Consider the following 15,598-nt stretch of genomic DNA (forward strand, 5'->3'; position numbering starts at 1 on the left):
AATGTTCAATTGTTTCTTTTATGTTTTGAAACAACTATAAAATTCCAAAAAAAAAGGAAAATGACGTAAGAGCGCAATTAACTTTTTACAAGAGTGATCTATTTATAAGCGACTCAATTTTAGGCGAGAATTACGGATCATTGTTTTTAGGGGAATTTCCTTCTTTTTCTTAAGTTTTGTTTGGGTACAATTGCACAAGCTGCCGCATGAAGTTTCATAGCTTTAGATTGAACAAAAAAAAGCAAATCGTGGAAAAATAAATTAGGCACGTTTTTACCAGGAAAAGCGCTTTCACTGCTGAAAAATTTAAAAATTGAAATAGCAAATGTGAGACACATTTTTCATTCTTAAGCGAGTTCTGCTGAAATTCAATCACACACATGGAAACTATTAGGAGAAAAAACTCATAAAAAGCAGGTGCTATTTGAAGCTTTTCTTTTTCCACATTTGTTTTTAATGAATATTTAATAAGTTGTATTGTTTCCTTGAATTTATTAAACAGGAGAAAGTGCATACGTAAATATCACTTAACAAAATTTGTTCAAAGGTTCGGCATTCTCAAAGTTATTCCATTGTGGTCAAGATTGAGATGTTGTTCGAAAATACAAGTGTTTTTGACTGTTTCAAAGTCACTTCAAAACATATTATTGAATAATATTGATAATTAATTTGTGTTCCCTTTAGTTTTATATACCTAGATGTCGTTTTTTGCTACTTGTATTGGAGATTTTTGACACCAAACTGGTTAGTAATATCTTTCTTTGACTTGAGCTCTTAGGCAAATCGACTTATGTGACTTAATCTTCAGATTTTTGCGAACCAATGTGTTGTTCAAACAAAAATTGAGGGAAAACTTTAAACATTTAAAAACAGTATAAAGCTATAAACTTCATTTTGAAAGTCAAATTTTTAATTGTAGCTTTTTTTCAGATTTTTGCATTTCGAAACTTTTCATCACTCCTGTTAATCTTGCAAGATATTTTCTGACAATTTTTCATAAGATTAAGCTCAATTTTGCATGAATCTTGCACGTTTTCACATGAAAATAGTTGGTTTTTTTTACATAAGTGCACTTTAACTAAAACTAACTTTTTTGAGAAATGTTTTTTGAAAAAGTGAAATATTTATGCTAGGCTGTCTTTTTTCTCTGAGTGAAGTACTTTTTTGCAATTTGAACACGATTATTTTCTGAAACACGTGCTTGGAACTCCTGCTAGATCGCTTAATTTCAAAAATGAGATTCTCAAACCTTTCAAACAATTTCTCAGCCGTTTCATGCCAAACTGCGCTTCATGCTGAAATAAATCTGCAAGGAATTGGTCTAGCAATAAGTTTCCAAATTCTATTATTTTATTTAAAAAATGTCAAAAACTGCTTTTGAAGTACAAAAAATAGTGTTTTAATCTCATTTCTCTTTGTATATTTGTTGGCACGTGAAATAAGAATTAAAATTGGAGTTGATTGACTCGACTCATTAAACTTTGCGTATACTTCAGAAGACAATTAATTGAGCAGTCACTAATTTGGAGCATGAAAGAATCACTAAAATGAAAGACGTCGCTTTTTTGAAACAAAGTGACACAATAAATAAAATCTCCATCTCCATGATTCTTGGTTTTTCTCTTGAGTCTCTGTCTATTCGTTATCTTTTAAAACTGGAGAAACAAATCGATCATAATTTTGGTGTAACCTATCGTTCCATTGTGAAAAGGTTAAACGCAACGTCTTCAACTTTTTAACTTTCTCATAAAATCACTTCGTAGTGCAATTTCTTGAAAACTATGGGAGTTTGACTCTGCTATTTCTGTGGTGTTTTATATATATACATATATATATATATATATATATATAATATATATATATATATATATATATATATATATATATATATAAATAAATATGCTTGTATAATTGTGAAAAAAACTATGCTAGATATGGAAAACATAACCATGCACCCTGTGCAGCATCTCATCTTTACGCATTTGGAAATGACAGAGGCGAGATTCTGGACCAAGTTGATAACTTTCATCATAAAAATTCACTTGCTGAATGGGACAACGTGGACAAAATTACGTTAGTTTTTGCTCTATTGCTAGTTACTAATACTATTAAATTTCTAGGGAAGTACAACATTGACGATATATATATATATATATATATATATATATATATATATATATATATTTAAAATATTTTGAGTTTTGCTTGACTGAAACTTAATTTTTGTAAGTTGGTAGTCTTTGCTCTTTGATAACTGTCAAAACGAAAAATATGAACACCAAGTTTGTTTAACAAAAAATACGCTTTTGATAATTTCCTCTAAAAAACGATTTCAAATTCAATTAGTATTGATCAGAAGAAAATTTTGGTTACGGATATCGGAAGATCTCTTTTTCACAAAGTTTCTTAAATAGAAGAAGAGAGAAATTGTCCGGATGATCTTCTCTGGAACGACAGTAGGGTGTTTCTAGTACTTTTCACAATTAAGGATGCCGTCTCCTGAAGTAGACTGAAACTCAGTCTCTTTCTAAATAAAGGAAACGGCTTTTGAATTCCAACCATATGGCCCAAGTTTTTGAGCTTTCACTTGCGGTAATTTTTTGCTACTCTTAGCAACTCAAACGCACTAAAATTAGTATGGGACTTGCTGTTTCTTATTTTGATACATCTCATATTGTTTGAACAGAAAAAAATGCCAGAAATATTGCATGAAAAACTATAATTACCAAAAATTATTTCCAATATTATTTTAGTGCCATTAAAAACGTGCATCAAAAAAATAAATGGTTCAGGATTAAATTTTGCAACAAAAAATGTAAGAGTTGAGTTTTAAGGAACTGATTTAAAATAGTATTTTTTTCCTACGCACAAACACTAACTTTTTTATTTGCTCTGAAATCATCCCTTTACAATAAGATTTCATTAGCTTTTTTACTCTGTAATGGAGACAATGTAAGCTTCTCAAATAGAAAAATTGGTTTTTTCGGTAATAACTCCTTTAGCATGAGATGGTTTGAGCCATTTCACAGTTTTCTTTTTTCATGCTCGATAATTTTTTTGTTCTAAAATGCATCATAAACTTGCATTCATATGACATCTATCTGACTAATAGCACAGGAACTTGAAACACAAGATATAGTTTTGCAAGAAAGATCTAGCTTCGATTTAAGCAAACCCGAAAAATTCCAGCAAACCCGATAAAATATGGGTGAGCGGATGAAGTTTTGTTGCTGTTAACTTGAAAATTAATGTGTCTTCACGTCTTTTGATTAAATTAATTTATCCTTTAAAGAAATTGATCTTGGATAATCTTTTTATTTGCATAACAATCAAAATTAATTAGCACCAAAAAATAACACCAAAAGCTAATTAGAAATCAAAACACTCTGTCAAATGCCTTATCAAATTTTTTTGTTGAAGAGATGATTCCAGATTCAATATTCAAAAAAAGATGCGGCCAAAGCTCTATAAAGCATTTCCAGATAATGTACTATACATTAGTGAAAACTTTAAATGTGATTGTTGAGATAAAAAGCTTGAAATTCTTAAAATAAGACACGACTTGGCACAAATGTTATACAAAGTGAAAACATTTGTGCCAAGTCTTGTCTTTTTTTTGACAATTTCATGCTTTTTAGCTCCACAATCACAAGTGCACTAGAATATCTGGAAATGCTTTATAAAGTTTTGACTGCATTTTTTTTTGCATATTGAAATCCGAATCATATTTTCAACAAAAAAACAAAGAGTTTCTTAGTCACTTCATTGAATAGCCAAGGTTTTCAAAATCCTATTTGAATTTAGAAGCATATGGTTTTTTGTCAAAGATCTTCGAATCAAAAAATGTTAGTGCAAAGAGAGTGGCTTGCTTGCCTGCTAATCTTCCTGGTTCCCATGTTTTTTAATTACTCTCAATCTAATTTTTAGCAAACATTTATGTCCGGTTAGATGTTAAAAATTTATCATTAAGTTGTTTGGTAAATGGGGATAAGTAGCTCAAATGAAGAATGTTGAATTTTTTGAAAAAAAAATAACAAGTTTAACCAATATACAGTTTCGATTGGTACTCTAAGCGTGTTAAAACTATTGTCATAAGGACAACTTAAACATCGTACAGTTTTCATCATTTTGCTGATGAGGGTAAATGTACATAGCAAAGGTCCAAGCTAAAAAAATTAAATCTATTTTTGTTTTCTTTCCTGTTTAATGTTCCTTCTGACGTAGACATTTTGAAAGTCATTGGATTTTGCCGATAAAAAGTTCCATCTAGAATATTTCATATTGGTGTAGTTTAATAATTGGCTTTTTGGATTGGGATAGGATCATTGTTGTGACGGCTTTTAACCAATCAAATTATATTTGTTTATGCTGTCTATTATTTCGAGCATGGTTAACCAAATATTTGCAATCAAACTTCAATTTTGAAAAATTTCGTGATGTTAAAATGCTAATCGGTCTATTTGTTTCTTTAAAAACGTCTAGCAGATGTGTTAAAAGTTAGATATTTTGGAAATTCGGCAGTAATTGGAGGAGAAGTTCTTAGAAGAGACTTAGTGGCGATTTTACGATTAGACCTTTAAACAGTTTATTAATTCACTCGAAAACTTTTGCTGTTTTACTTGGTTTTACTTTTACTTTTACTTTTACCTTTTTCTTAGGACTCAGAGTCAAATGGGCAGATCTAAAAAATTACCAAGCAAAATATAAGAAAACCAACATCAAAAAAGTATTCAAAAAAATTTGGTTAAACATGTTCGAAATAATAGACAGCATAAATCAGCGAGCCGTCTTGTTCTGTTTAATGGTCAGCCGTCCTTTCAGCAGAAAAAAAATTTGGGAATTAATCCTTAATTTTGTTGGTTAAAAATTACTTTTTGTTTAATTGACTAGGATGTTATTTTATATAGCTGCTTTTTGGAATTTAGCTGGAAATTGTTGTGACAGCTTTTGTTTAATCAGAGTATATTTCTGCCTTTTATTACTATAATTTTTTATCAAATTGTGTAAATTGACAAAAATAGCATTTAGCCTTGCAAAAAAATCACTTTGGCTGAGCTGTAAACAATAAAAGCGTCTTAAATGTAAATAAAGGTGGCCATTTTGATGCCATCCGTGAAATTAAATGGTCTGGATATTAAATTGTTGACTGGCATTCGTCTGTCTTGCTGACGAAAAACCGAGAAATTGTTCAGGTTCCTTTCTATTTTGAGCTTGTGCTGATCTTATCTCTTCATTATGGCAGAAAATGGTGCAAAAAAACTGCCGCACGAATTTATTTTGTATTTAAATAGCTAACCGAATACGTTTCTCACAAAGAGTAGAGAGAGAATATTTCAAGTTTCATTTTGATCTAAAAAGCAAAAGTTAATATTTTTGCAAATCTTGCCGGTGAAAAAATTATCAAGGTTATATACAACGTAATACATTTTTCTAATTTTTGATTCGAATTCCTGAACCCCGATACGCGATCACCTCAGCTTGGCATAGACCCACTATTGTGAGTTAATGAGGGGTGAATGCGGGTATGGTGGTGGTGGGGGGGGGGGGGGGGGGTTGATGGCTAGGACAATAATTCCCGATAATTCTTACCCGACAAACGCGTCATTCTTATAATTACAGACATTATAATTAAACGCGAAGAAACATTATTAAAAAAACAGTCCTTTTCTGTTATTTTCCTGCATTTGAATCATTTCAACGCGCATTTTTACATCTGTTCACGATTCAGGGCCATAATATTGGGTGAAAATTCTATTATGCATATTGAAATTTCAAGCCGAGTTAGTTCAGCTTGATTAAGTCACACATGAAACGGATGGCGAGAGAGGAAATCAAGGAAGCGAAACGGATCTGATGGTAAACCCCATTCTTTATAAAAGGAAAAAGTCCCCCCCCCCCTTGTAAAAGGACTTGATAATTGTCACCACTTTTAACTCTCTTGAGATTTAGAGAGCAATTTTCACTGCGTTAAATTCAAATAGCTTTTAACACGTAACTGTCGCAAAAACGAATTAGGGCAAATTGAAAACTACAATTTATACCTCTCTTTTCTGTTGGGTTCAAAGTAAGGGGGTCAATTAGCTGATTGAGAGTTGAAATTCGTTAATAACAACGCTGCATTAAAAGCGCCCCCATGAGGATTAACACCCAGCCCCCCCCCCCCCCCCATGCGCCCATCCTCCAACCATTTAACTTTACCCAAAAGGATTCTGAAATTGAATGCTTGAATGAAATGCCGGAACCGGAAACGAAGTTATGTTTTGCCAATTTAATTGGTTCAATGCAATTCAATAAATTGACCCCCCCCCCCCCCCACACACACACACACACACACACACACACACACACACACACACACACACACACACACACACACACACACACACACACACACACAAACATAAACGATATAGATTAAAGGCTTCTTTGTTTTATCTGTACCCATACTAAACATTCATTTTCCTCAGTCACGTCTAATTCCAGCTCCAGAAAAAAATATAAATGATTAAATAAAGAAATGCTGAACATTTACATTTCGATTAGGTTAATAACTGTCTTATCCTGTTATAATTCATTGCATTCGAATGCAATGAAGTATAACAGGATAAGACAGTGATTAACTTAATCGAAATGTAAACGTTCAGCATTTTTTTAAATTGTTTATATTCATTTGCTGGAACCGGAATTAGACGTGGCTGAGGAAAATGAATGTGAGCAATTTTCCAGACTATACAAAATAAACTTTGGCAAGCTCATTGTCCTCATTTTAATCATAATTAGGATAGACTGGGCATAAGAAACTTAAAATACAATTGACATACAATGTTCGTTCTGAAATTGGGTTCTACAACTCAGATATGCTGATTCATCGCTGAAGTGCTCTGAGACGCCATTCCGGGATCTTCCAGGGGAAAATTACTCAGTCAATGTCTAGGTACAGGCTGTATTATGTTCTAATGGGTTAAAACTTATTGTATCAATTGTTTTTTTTACTTTTAATCAGTCGATGAAGTAGTTGAACAAATGAAAGGTGATCATCTTTCATTAGTTCAAATACTTCATCGACTGGGTAAAAGTAAAAAAAAACAATTGATACAATAAGTTTTAACCCATTAGAACATGATACAACCTGTACCTAGATAGTGACTGAGAAATTTTACCCTAGAAGATGCCGGAATAGCGTCTCAAAGCACTTCAGCGCTGAATCAGCATATCTGAGTTGTAGAACCCAACTTCAGATCCAACCTGGTATCTCAATTGTATTTTAAATTTCTTATGCCCAGTCTATCCTCATTATGATTAAAATGAGGACAATGAGCTTGCCAAAGTTTATCTTGTATAGTATGGAAAATTGCTCATACGCCGAAGTAAAGTCTGAGCAGCAAAGTGTCATACGTTTGCAGTTTATAACTGGTAGTTACTATAGAAGTAAATGCGCTCTTTATACTTTAGCTGGTGGTGGCCAAGCAAGCCGATAGGCAAGCCAGCCAAATTTTGAAAATGAGTTAAAGTAAGCCGAAAATCTTTGAGATACCCGTATTTTAAGTTGCCCCTGGCGAGGCGCGCTTAACCGGCCCTCGGTTTCCGGATTACATCCCACAGCGGATGAGAAGCATGGCCATGGACAATGGTCCGCTGAGGCTTGTACCCATTAGATGTCTAAAAATTGACGTACTTTTGTTTCTTTGGTGCATTGAAATACATTATGCACTATAATACTACGCGCAGTATTGATTGTAACGGCTGAAAATGTATTATTTCTGATAGATTACATATCTAATACATAATTTTCAACTTGCTTTTCTGTCGGATTATTTTTACTTCGGCTTCATTTTCGTTCGCCACTTAAGCTAGTTTGTAATTAATTGTATTCACTTAAGAGTCGAGATGGAAAGAAATCAAAACTTAAAATTATCGGCACTTATTGAGCTCAACCAGTGCAAACTATCAGACTCCATTTTTAGTGGTGACGTTCAACTATGCCGACGTAATACTATGCCTATTATAAGAGTGTCGAAAATTTATTCATTTTTTATCTTGATAACTTTGTTAACCAGTCACGTCAATTTACGGAGATGACGCAAAAATTTATCGGCCAATCACAATCGAGATTCAATTTTGGCTTTGTTATAAAACTTTTTAATTATTAGAAAACGAAAGCTGCAGAAAGACAAACATTAAGTAAACAAAAGTAATTGCGAGCAATGGCCGTACCTCAGCGGCCCGTGGCACTTGATATGAATCTATCACAACCGAATAAGTGATCAGCGTACCCTGAAAGTTTTTAAAACTTACTTTGAAAGCTCCTGAATTCACAGAAAGATTCTTTTCATGATTTCGCACTCTTGAAAAAAATTTCACTTTTGGCACACTTAAACGTCAGCATAGTATTACGTCGGCATACTTGTACGTAATCATTTTTAGTATTTTTTTTTTCAAATTAGGTGATAATCTTCAGTAATTTTTTGCTGAAATGTGTTGTTTATTAAACTTTTTTTCGGGTTGACGACAATTTCCAATATAGAGTAAAATCAATTTAGTGTCTTTATTTCAGAACGATAAAAAACTTCTAGGTCACAATTATTTTTTCTATATTAATAATAATTGGTAACATTCATCCCAATACAATGGCAGCAAATTTTTGGAACAATAATCAAAGTTTGAGTACAAGTTTTTTTTCTTGACCAATCAAAAATATAAACTTCAAAGTCTCCACTTCTTCAAAGTTATATGGTAGAGATATAATTGTTCTGTTTTCTCCTTGTGTTTATTGTTGTTGAGGTCTCAGAGCAAAAGAGAACAGGTCCAGACCAAGAAGAACAAATAAGGGCTCGTCGTGATTTCGAAATACGTTGTTCTGAAAACATGAATGATAGTCTGTACGTAGGTAACTTTCAGGTTGACTCAAATCAATGCATTGAATGAATAAGTTTTGTTACAAGAAAATTTCCTATCCCTACCACTGTTTGTTTTTATGCACATCAGTTTGTGTATAGTGTTTCTTTAGTTTCATTTTGTAATTGATCAGACCCATCCTTACAAATTTTGACTTTACTGCTTTTCAAGATGAAGTTCCAGATCCAAGAGGGAGGCCTGAGATTGAATTTTTTGCCCCACTGAAAACAGTCTAATCCTTAAACACCCGAAAATATAAATTGAGCAAGTTTTAATTTGAATTGAAAAAAAATTGTCAAAATTTTTGATTGTTCGAATCAGGGTGTGATCTGTGTCTAACATATTGACATATTTTGAGTTTTACTTGTATCAAAGTCTGATCACAGAACAAAAAATTTTTTTATAGAAAAATTTTTTTTACTATGTATTTGTTGACTCAAAACCAGTATCGGTGACATTTCGTAAAAACTATTGACGATTCTTTTGTGAAACAATTTTGCCTCGACACTAACAAAAAACTCGTTACTTTTGTTCAAACCAAAATTCAATGCTAAAGGTTGGAGTTGAAAATTTTATACGTTTTTATATAAATGAGTGTTCAGCACTGCTTGAACACTCATTTGAGAATGACCAGATTATTGGTAAAGTCTTGCGGATCAATCAGAAGTGAGTAAATTGGGTCGCTCTGAAGTCGCAGGAGAAAATTGTATACTGCTGGTCCGTACATTAGATACTTAAACGCCGGCTTTAATAGTGGGACCACATGTATAAACTGAGAGTTCAACTCCTAGTTCTAGTCTTGGTACATAGTTAAGTATTAAAGAAAGTTAAATGCAAATATGAAATAAAAAGTTATTTTAAACACCATCAAATATGAACCGAGCATTAAGGGATAGAATAGTTAAAGTTATTAAGACTGAGATAGCACTAGTCAGCACAGGTTGAAACATTCTAAGTTAACTTGTAACTTACATAGAATTTAAGAGATGTTAATTATAACTTAGAGAAGTTAAACTGAACATACCTGATTTCCAAAATTGTGCTAAATTAATATTTTCTGACTTAGAATCTTCTTAGTTATGAACTTGTCACAAAAAATTCTAAGTTAAAATCTATCTCAAGTAAGCTGAGATTTAAGCAAGGGAGCAATACGAGAGTATGATTTAAATCAGAAGTTATCAGGGACCAAATTGTGCTGGTGGTTGAGCGTGCAAGCTCCTTTTATACTTGTGGACATGTGGTTCTCTAGTATCCTATTGGATAGAGATAGCAGTGTCGACAGAGTTATCAAGGTTAAGTTGGTGTTTTCAAAGTGGTGTGACAATATACCGTCATGGTATTCTCAGTTTCAGTTAGTGCTCTTAAAATAGTAGTTTATTTAAAACTACTTAGTAATTTGTTCACATGTTGAAATGGACTTAGTCCAATTCAAGATTGTGCTTCACGCACTATAACGTAAATTCTCAAAATAGCACTAATATTATCGAACAGTGTTACTGAGTGTAGCACACTTCAGTAAAATTGTCTGCTCGCAGACAGTTCTACAGTTGCCCAGAAGTTCACCTAATTTAATAGGTCGCACAAAGATCTGATCAGAGGTCTTTTTTGGTTTGACAGGGTCTGTTCAGAGGGCAATCTCTGAAATTGTTCTGATCAAAGGTCCCTTGCGTCTGGCAACTCACCTTGGGCTGTATTACTTGCTACGCTTGATATCATGAATTTTTATACATAGTTTATTCGCGATTTCATATATTTACAATTTTGGCTCACAAATTCTTAAAACATTTGTTGTTCATAATGTTTGCAGTTGTCAGATTTTTTTTCTAAACGTGCATCAAACTTTTGCGACCCTGCAATGCTGGAAGCGGCTTAAAAGCAGAAATAAAATGCAGAAATTTGAGATTATAACCATAAAAACAGTAAAAATAAAAAGAAAAAAGCGCCGTATTTAATACATTATATTCTCCCAGCAACGTTCTCGCAACAGGGCTTGAATTTTTATTTCCACGTTAGCCCAAATTTTCCCTATTTTCCCATTTTCTATTTATTTCCTCCTTTTTTCCAACTGGCGACTCAATTCTCTTCTTCTATTTGTCAAAATTACGATTCTTTGAAGCCCAGACAGGGGAAGAAATTTCTACAGTTTTATTTGATACTTTGTCATTTATATCAAGTATTTTTCCCCAGATTACAGTGGAATAAACACCCCCCGAGATGGGGAGAAAACAAACAAAACAAACAGTTTTTCGCTAGTGACGTATTGGATTAGAAGTGATCAATACCCTTTTTGAGTTCATTGATTAAAAAATTGCTGTTTTTGATTAAAGCAGAATTAGAGAGTAACACACACACAGAAGGTTACAAAGAAAGTATTTGAAAATTTTTATTTAAGAATTTTTCATTCTTTTTTATTACCATTGAAATTGCGTGATATTTTTAATTAATATTACCCATAACATTTTTAGAAATATTTAGTATATATAGCAACCTATAAAAAAGTAATTGAAAAATTTTACTTATAAGGTTGTTTATGCTTCCCATTTATTTAAAATTCTTTGTTCTTTTGCATTAACATTCTACACAAAAATTGGTTATTTTTTCAGTTTTGAAGGCAGGTTTGTAATTTCATTTCTTCTCTGCAATTGTATTATTGTTCTAACATTTATTTGAGATAATATTTGTGCGAGGCTGGCTATTCTCTCTATTTAAATCGTAAAACTTTTTTAGCATCCTAGAAAAATAAACTTAGTACCATATGATCCCTCTTGAAAACAACTTTGAACGATCTAATTGTTTTTTTAAAACTCTTAATAACAGATTTGAACGACATTTTTCTCAGCAGACTGGATTTCTAAAATAGCCAAAAAATTTTGTTAATGAAAATGATGATACCACTTGGGGGGGGGGGGGTGGCGTTGTTGTAAATTAGAAGACATTAAAATTTTATTATTTTTGTCAAGGATAAATTTTAAGCTCCCACTTACGTTTTTCATACTAGCCCAAGTGTATTGTACTGCAGTAGTAAATATAGAGGTCAAAAGATCTCAAATAAAAAAAAATAATTGAGATTTATTTATTTCTCTCAAATAAATCTCAAAAAAAACTAGCGCAAATATGGCAATTTTTATGCAAAATTTATATTTCAAAACCCTGTGATTATTTTTTAATTTATTCGGAGAAAGAAGGAAACTGACAAACACTCAACAGTCACAATCGGTTAAATCAAAGAGAATTTAAAGGAGCTAACTTTGACGTCAAATTGTAGAAAAGGTTTGATTACAAAAACAACGTAAATCCGTCAATTAAAAGTGATTTTAATTTAAAAGCACTGGAAACTTTTTATCTGGCTCTTTTAAAGTTTTGCCGATTATGTGCCCTTTACAAATCTGGGTTTAATCTTCAAGAACCATTTTGCTGAGATAATTGCTGTTTATTCAATAAAAAAATTAAAGAGCCTAGTGTAGATTCCCAAAATTTTTTCTGGAATAATGAAAACAGCGCGAATTTGTTTTGCTTGTGGTAAGAAAGTAAGCAAAGTCTTTAATTTTTGTCAAGTCTTTATTTCAAAAGATTTTGGCCTGTTGTTTGAGAACCATTAAAAAACAATTGAGAAAAGTGTTTTGAAACTAATTTCTGATGAGACAAGGAAACCCGGTAATGTGCGTTCGCACATTAAGTTCCGAACCCGCTCATTTTTTTTCACTTAATTTTCTACCAAATGAGAAAGAGGTAAAAAAATTAACATTTCAACATGTGGTTCAACAAACTACTAAATGAATAAAACAATCTACTCTAGAGGGCCTATGAAACCTGTGGCTACCATAATATGACTACCAGAAAAGACGGCAAAAAAAATCAAATAGTTACAAATATTAATTACGACCAAAACTCCTTGTCCATTTTTTGGAAACCACTTATAACCAAATCAAAATGACATCAAATAAAAATTATACTCAGAAGATTAACCGGCACTTTTTTGGAACAAAATATGGTACTTTTCATCGATGAGATTTGGCAAAAAGTTGACTAGAAATGAGAAAAATGCGCAAATTTTATTGCAACATTGCTTTTTTAAAAAAAGAATTAAATTGGAACTGATTAGAAAAATTACGCGTCATATGAAATCATTGAGAGAGTCCTTTATACCTCAATAGAGAGCGACTGAGGCCTTTCATTATCCGGGATAGGTCATACGACTACGAAAAGAGCGACAAATACAGGCAAAAACTAAAATTTTGCACAAAAAAATATGCACGAAAACGATGTCCCCTCAATCAATTAGATATTAACGTGATCACTAAAAACAATAAAAATCTTCGTTTGGATTGTTTGAAGGCAACAACATTTGCAAATCAAATGACACCCATTTTTGCGATTCTGTGGAGAGAAAACAAAAACCTACAAAAGGGGCAAATATGCAAAAATCACGAAAATTGGTTTTATGAAAACTGATTGTTCGGAGAAGGAAGACCATTTGAGGAAAACAACCGTTATGCTGAGCAAATTAATTGTATTTCAATAGATAAAAGATGTGAATTGTATATAGAGATGCTTAGCTACATCTTAACAGAAAGAATTGGCATATCTCAAAATATATCCTTTTTCTTTAATAAAAACAAATATTTTCAAAAATTCATAGCCAACAAAAGCTTTCGACTAAAAAAAAGACAGTTTCTCTAGCAACTACTCGGACAATTAATTGCGACTGTTATTAAAGAGATTAAATCGTAAGACTAATAAAAAACATTAAATACAGGCTGAACTAATAAGTTTCACAATCAACATTACGAAACCAGTTCTGAAGCCATTAAACTTATAAGAAATCAACCGCAAGAATATAGCATCTTCAATTACGCCTCCTTTGACCACCATAACGTCTTTTTGTAAAACAACTATGACAAAATGGCAACAAAAAGAACCACAAAAACTGAAAAGTATCTAAACTTCACAAAATTATTCTGAAACAATTGGTCTAAGCCCTGAAGACATCATTTAAAATGTTTAACCAATAGCAAAATCAATGTTTGATTTCACAAAACATTCAAATCAGCTCTAAATAATGACGCTAATTTTCGAAAATGATACAACATCGTAAACTACGAAAACAAAAAAGGATAAGTTGAAGAATACTCTTACTCTTTTTTCTAGAAATTTAATTCGAGAGTCAAAACCCATAGCTGTTTACCGATATCAGTTAATAAGTTCATTTGTTTATCTATAGTTGGCCACTGAGACCTTTAATTACACAATATTTGGCATATGACAACAAAAAAAAACAACAAATTAAGGGCAAAAATAAAAAACCTCTACCAATTTCTACAAGAGAACGGTGTCACAGCCCTTCAAAGTATATGTTATAGGAACAAAAAACAAGTTCATTTTCAATTGTTGTAAAGCTTTTTTCAGTTAGATTGTTAAAAAGTGTTATAATTTACAAAGGAAACCAAAAACAACAGCAAAAATGGGAAACTATGCACAAAAATCAGAAATTTTTGTGTAAAAACTCGTAGTACCAAAAGCAAGAAAACCTTCTGTTAAAACAATTGGCCAGAACATTAGTTTGTATTGTTAATGGAAGAAAGGTTGACCTGTATTTACTGAGAATAAACAAAATGTTGACTAAAATATTATAAAAAAAATGACAAGTTCTAAAAATCACAGAAAGTTCCTTAGAACAAATACATTCAATAACATAAGAGACATTAGGTAACAACCGACTGCATAAAAAGATTCACTTGCAGCTTTTGAGGACGAAATTTTGATCTTTGAGAGGTTAAATTCAAAAATCAGACTGTCAAAGAGTAACAATTGAGGGCAAAAGACAAGAATTCAGTTGAATTTTTACTAAAACTATTCCTCAAAGCCATAAAAACCATTTGGTTCTCTGCAAACAAACTGTATCTACATAAATGTACGTAAATTGGAGCTGTCATTAACGGAGCCTTGAATAAAAACTATTGTCAGTAATTAACATTAAAAAAACAAAAGCAAAATATTTTGAAAAATGCAGCATCAAAATAAAAACAAAAAAGTATCTGATTCTAAGAATCCATGATATTGTCGAACCTCTCCCTGTTTTTGTCCTGCGCCCTGCGAACCGACCAAATGTTCCAAGTGTTTGCGAATTAGACCAATTTTTGCGTGGAATTCTTTAAAAATTAAAAAAAACGATGCATTTTGTATAATTATCGAGTTAAATCTGCAGAAAGTTTTTTTCCAACCATACGTTACCTAATTGCAACTAGCGCTCTTATTGAGATTAGGGAGTCTGTTTTAAGGTTTCTATGTCACTAAGTCTGGCAAACTTCAACAAAGTGGACCAAAAAAGCATATTTTGTGCCCTTTTTGATGAAAAAAGTTTGAATTTTGAAAATTTTATCAAAAATTTTAGCCAAAAAAGAAAACATCAATCAAATAATTCACCAACGCTTTTCTGTCGCTAACGGAAACAACAACACCGTTAAAAATTTTAAATTATTTTGAATTATATTAGCGAAATTGTGCCAAATTTTAGCAAAAATTACTGAACATGTGAACAAAAACAGTCGAATGTTCACAAAACAAGTAGCCAAAAAATTTGTTAATGAAAATGATGATACCACTTGGGGGGGAGGGTGGCGTTGTTGTAAATTAGAAGACATTAAAATTTTATTTTTGTTAAGGATAAATTTTAAGCTCCCACTTACGTTTTTGATACTAGCCC

The 15,598-nt window shown here is 32.0% G+C and overlaps 1 protein-coding gene across 3 annotated transcripts in view; it reads left to right on the forward strand.

The window, feature by feature from the left end:
* Positions 1-541: 541 nt before the first annotated feature.
* The window catches only part of LOC142355603 (uncharacterized), a 32,798-nt gene continuing 17,741 nt past the window's right edge, over positions 542-15,598 (forward strand). For 2 of the 3 annotated variants that reach the window (XM_075407711.1, XM_075407712.1), the window contains exon 1: positions 10,887-11,510. The gene's annotated coding sequence lies outside the window, so the exon portion shown is untranslated. Of the gene's footprint in view, positions 745-10,886; positions 11,511-15,598 lie in introns of those variants that run through there. The other variant, XM_075407713.1, reaches the window with a different exon arrangement.

Source organism: Convolutriloba macropyga, unplaced genomic scaffold (assembly GCF_964194025.1).
Source record: "Convolutriloba macropyga unplaced genomic scaffold, txConMacr16.3 SCAFFOLD_2309, whole genome shotgun sequence".
Classification (NCBI taxonomy): domain Eukaryota; kingdom Metazoa; phylum Xenacoelomorpha; order Acoela; family Convolutidae; genus Convolutriloba; species Convolutriloba macropyga.